Source organism: Olea europaea, unplaced genomic scaffold (assembly GCF_002742605.1).
Source record: "Olea europaea var. sylvestris unplaced genomic scaffold, O_europaea_v1 scaffold187, whole genome shotgun sequence".
NCBI classification, from domain to species: Eukaryota; Viridiplantae; Streptophyta; class Magnoliopsida; order Lamiales; family Oleaceae; genus Olea; species Olea europaea.
In genome coordinates, this window is record NW_019236492.1 from 691040 (window position 1) to 697039 (window position 6000).

Consider the following 6000-nt stretch of genomic DNA (forward strand, 5'->3'; position numbering starts at 1 on the left):
ACCTTATTTAGAGTTCTCACATTTGGAGAGAACTGTAAATAAGGTTCTCGTGTCCCATCAACAAAGAACAGTCTTATACTGTCTGCTGTATGCATTAGAACAATTTTACTATTAACACATGCAAAAAGATCTTAAGTAACTCTCCAAGAACACGGAAATATGGAACCTTCCTAGTAAATGTAACTGCATTGTACCCAAATAAATTGGATTGAATTAAAGATGACTCAAAAAAATTATGTACATTTGGAACTTTTAATTAAACCTTACATATCATGAGGACGCCAAAGGTTCCAAATTCAATTCTTTTGAAGATGAGAGATCAGACTATTTTTGAAAATTTTCTCCTTTAACAAAGATTTCATCGACTAGTTGTTGAAGCTTCTTTGAATTCGTCATAGATGTAGACTTGCTTAGAACAGATGCTTAGGGCGAAAAGTAAATGAAGTGTTGAATAAGTTGTTGGATGGTTAGAGAACTTTGGTTCATGTATTTGATGGCTTAAATTTAAAATGTCGATTTTTGGTCATTGAATTTAGATCGATATCTTCGATTGCTCACTAAATTTAAGTTCATATTTTAGATTGTTCACTGAAATTTAAAATATCGAGTTTTGATCACTAAACTTTTGAATATGTCGTACGTTACTTACTAGCATAACCATTGAATTTTGAAAAATATCGAGTTTACAGTGAGTAATATATAATATTTTTCAATGTTCAATGAGTAATTAGGGGTGGACACTTTTTCCCAAAATCGGTGGAACCAGATCGGAACCATTTAGAATCGGTCGGTTCGATTCCGAATTCTTTAAAAAACAATTTAATTTCGGGACAAATTTTTAAAAACCAATCGGTTCCAGTCCGGTTCCCGATTCTAGCATGGGAACCGCGAGATCAAGATGGTTCTTATTGGATTTTTTTCTTTTTCTTTTTTGGTTAAAATATATGACTCAATTTTCAACAATTTTAAAAAAAATAATCGGGTTCCTTTTTAATTTTAGACTCTAGCACTTTCATTCTTCTCTTTGATTCTTCCTTGTCTCTTCTTATAATCCTTTGATTAATTGATTCTCAAACCAAATTAGAATATTGGGTAAATCTATACTTAAATAAATTTATTAACAATATATAATTTCGTTTATAAGATGCGAAATTTTTATTTTGTTTTCACTTTGATTACATAATTTTTATTTTGTTCACTTTGTAAATCTAGATCTAAATAATTATTTGAACAGTATGTTCGGTTCTTCTATATTTTGTTAAAAGTATCACGTTGGTAGCATTTTTAGAGTTTTTATTAGTGAACATTTTATTTTGACATTTTCAATGTAAAGAACCGAATTGGAACCGATTGGTAAAATCCGTTGGTAATTAGAAATGAATTATCCATTGGTAAAAGTAATTTACTTTCAACTACGATAATTAGCAACAAATTTTTCATTGGTAATGATAATATCTCTTTACCAACGAATATTTTGTGCCTAATATGACCGTTTAACATTTGAATCTTTCACCTACGGATATTTCGTTTGTAATTAAAAACGGATTATCCGTTGATAAAAGTAATCCAATTATCCCACATCGGAAGTTTACAACAAAATCTTTGGAGTCGTCCTCTATAAATTTGTAGTCCAATAAGTGGTTAAACAATATTTTGACTTTTCAATTCAACTGTTTAAAAGTTTTAAAAAAATTATAATTATTAAATAAATAATAATAACAATAATAAAAAATAAGTAAATAATTTTTTTTTTTTTTACCATGCCTCACACCTATACGACTATGTACAACATTGATTTTTACCAATTGTAATGGTAGACATTTACCAACAAAAAGTCAGATGGTATTGGTTAAGATTTTTACCAATGAAAATTCCGTTAGTAAAATGTTTACTCTTTACCTACAGCACAATCCGTTGGTAACTATCAGACCTACTAAAAATTACCAACGGATTGCATCCGTTGGTAATTAGAAACGGATTATTCGTTAGTAAAAGTAATTCACTTTCAACTACGATAATCAACAACGAATTTTCCGTTGATAACAATTAGGAGTTGACACTTTTTTCCAGAATCGGTGGAACCGGATTGGAACTGTTTAGAACTGGTCGGTTCGATTCCGAATCTTTTAAAAAATAATTTGATTTCGAGATAAATTTTTAAGAACCAATCGATTCAGGTCCGGTTCCCGATTCTAGTATGGAAACTGCGAGAACCAAACAGTTCTTATTGGATTTTTTTCTTTTTTTGGTAAAATATATGACTCAATCTCCAACATTTTTATAAAAAAAATAATCGGGTTCCTTTTTAATTTTAGACTCTAGCACTTTCATTCTTCTCTTTGATTCTTCCTTGTCTCTTCTTATAATCCTTTGATTAATTGATTCTCAAACCAAATTAGAATATTGGGTAAATCTATACTTAAATAAATTTATTAACAATATATAATTTCGTTTATAAGATGCGAAATTTTTATTTTGTTTTCACTTTGATTACATAATTTTTATTTTGTTCACTTTGTAAATCTAGATCTAAATAATTATTTGAACAGTATGTTCGGTTCTTCTATATTTTGTTAAAAGTATCACGTTGGTAGCATTTTTAGAGTTTTTATTAGTGAACATTTTATTTTGACATTTTCAATGTAAAGAACCGAATTGGAACCGATTGGTAAAATCCGTTGGTAATTAGAAATGGATTATCCATTGGTAAAAGTAATTTACTTTCAACTACGATAATTAGCAACAAATTTTTCATTGGTAATGATAATATCTCTTTACCAACGAATATTTTGTGCCTAATATGACCGTTTAACATTTGAATCTTTCACCTACGGATATTTCGTTTGTAATTAAAAACGGATTATCCGTTGATAAAAGTAATCCAATTATCCCACATCGGAAGTTTACAACAAAATCTTTGGAGTCGTCCTCTATAAATTTGTAGTCCAATAAGTGGTTAAACAATATTTTGACTTTTCAATTCAACTGTTTAAAAGTTTTAAAAAAATTATAATTATTAAATAAATAATAATAACAATAATAAAAAATAAGTAAATAATATTTTTTTTTTTTTACCATGCCTCACACCTATACGACTATGTACAACATTGATTTTTACCAATTGTAATGGTAGACATTTACCAACAAAAAGTCAGATGGTATTGGTTAAGATTTTTACCAATGAAAATTCCGTTAGTAAAATGTTTACTCTTTACCTACAGCACAATCCGTTGGTAACTATCAGCGACCCTCAAATTAACGACGGATTTGTGGTTGCAAATATTCCGTTGGTAAAGAGTAATAGCAACGGATATCAAGGTTTTAGGAACAAAAAATCTGTGCCTAAAGCCATATTGTTTAGTAGTGATTTTTCAATCATGAAGATTTCTTTCACGACCACGATGTTCATAAGCATTTGAAGCACAATGACAATCAGCCGTGATGACTAAAAGTCTGTAATATTAATTTGATACCGGGATGGACAAAAGATCTAAGGAAAATAAAATGAAAGAACAAGGAGCAGAGGAATACAATTATCACAGCCAAAAGAATCTAACAAGGTATACAAGACTAGAAACTTACAACTCAATGAAAATCATTGAATGACGCGTGTATCGAGTTTTCTATGAGAAGAACGCCTCTCAGATAAAATAGACGCATCTTTTTTGGCCCCCATTTTTTCTCAAATTCATTTTAACCACACATTTCATCGGATTTTTAGCTAAACCAAATGAGGGATATTCAAACTCTTCAACGTTTGGTTTACAATTGATCGGTCAAAAGACTCCTATTTTTAGTGAGAATAGGAGCATGATACATAATGTATGTACATGTATTATACTAATAATATACAGAATGTATTTATAAACTACACTGTAATACATTAATTGGTATATATTAGTAGTACTAAATTCTAAGTGACAAATCCAAGAATATGTTCAATAAAGACATTCCAACAACTTATAAACACTTCAAGAACATGAGAAGATAGAAATTTCTTCTATTTCCTAGTAGATTGAACTTGACCGGAACAGAAAAATATATATCATGAATTCAAACATTCTACAGGGAAGTTTGAATTGAGATCCGTAAATTTTGTTACTCCCAAGTCGAGACTTTCCAATTACTTTATTTTCCTAGTAAATATGGAAATCGATGTTTTTGTGCAACAATAGTGAAGAACAATATGGAATTAGCAAAGAGAAAAACAAAAAGAGAAGAACACAAATTTATGTGGTCTGGCATCGGCCTATTTTATATGAGCCACATATTATAAAAGAATCATATGCATTGACACCAGTATTATTTTTGGTTCACCATATTGTACAGTTCCTAGAAGTACTAAACTCAGCACAAAATGGAAACAATTTCAAGTAAAAAAACCAAAAAGGGATATCAATCTCATTTCAATGACTTAAAGGAGCTTTTAAGCCCCTTATTTATCAATTCGAAGATGCACAGAATTCTCTCTTTGATAGAATATGTCGTGCCCTACGACTAGTTTTGTCTGAAGATCGATGTATAAACAATCCTTCATTCATCATACCAAAACTTGCACGGCCACGTATGTTAATTGTGGGAGACAAAACAATTAATGTATGATTTGTTAATCTAAATTTCAGGAATTTTACTGTTCCTAAAGGACTTGTGCATGTCATATCACAAGACTTTTATGTGGGAAAAGACCAAGACAGAGATATCGATCATTTGGGTTACATTTTCTTGTTTTTTTTGTTTTTTTTTTGAATGTTCAACTTCAAATTAAAGAGAGAACAGGGAATAATCCTATAGAATAAATTGCACGTTCTGGGCTAGAGATAAACTACAGAAAAGAAAAAATATTTGATCTGATTTATTTAGGTTTCAGGTAAATTGATAAATAATAATTGAAACCTAAAAGCTACTTGGCTGTGCTAGGAACCAGTTTTTAAGTCGTTTTGATTTGTTTTCATCGACATCATTTAGAGATATGCTGCGGAAAAAAAGGGCTAAACTCAGTTTATACTGATTGAAGAATGAAAAATAAATTATAACAAACGAAGACAGTCAACATGTACCTACTCTTAACGGTCAAAGTGAGCACTTTGAATTTATAAATACCGTTGATTATAGTGACGCGAAATTGGAATCGTTTTCATCTTACTTTGTCCATTTTTTTTAATAAGAACTCAGAAGGAAAGTCATTCAAGTTCTTTTGAAAATTTGACAACAAAATATTAAGTAATAGCATCAGAAAATACTGATGCAAAGACTGGGATAAAATATAAAAAGAAAAGAAAAGAGTTTAGCAGATCACAAGACAAATTATGAAGAAAACTATGAGATGAGATATCCTTTGTCTCAGCTAAACAAAATAGATGAACACTAATCTTATCAATACTCAAACAATTTATACAGATGATCAGAGTAATTAGATTAAGATTAATGGAAGAAAGTTAATTACCAGCTGCTTGGTTGGTTGACCTAGTTGTCATTTTCATTAAATAATAAATGTATAACCTGAAGAATGAAGATCCAAGTTTACCTGTAAGTTTTCATTGATCTGAAGACGCGACGAAGAACAATTTGATCAAAGGATCAATTTAGTTTCTTGTTCATCCATTAATGGAAAGTGGCGCGTGAGGAATGAAGCCTGGTCCGAGACGATTAATTCACCATTATATCAACATGCAAATTAATGGAACTAGGTAATGATCTTGGAACAGCCTTCACTCCAAACGCCCCTCTTTCTTCTCTCAATCTGTGTGTGTGTGTTGTGAATTGTGATTGAGCAATCATAACCCTACAAAAGAAAGGTGCAATGAAAACCCTACATAAGAAAAAGCTGCAGGCACTCAATTTCACACATCAAAAGGTGGGAGAGAAAGTGAAGAGACAGGTACATAAAACAAGAAGAAGAAAATGGATCTATGACGACAAGAACATGACAGACAGGTCATGTAAAGGATAAAATAAAGAAAGCTGGTGGGTTTTTGAGAGGATGGTTGTCTTGTTCTAAGG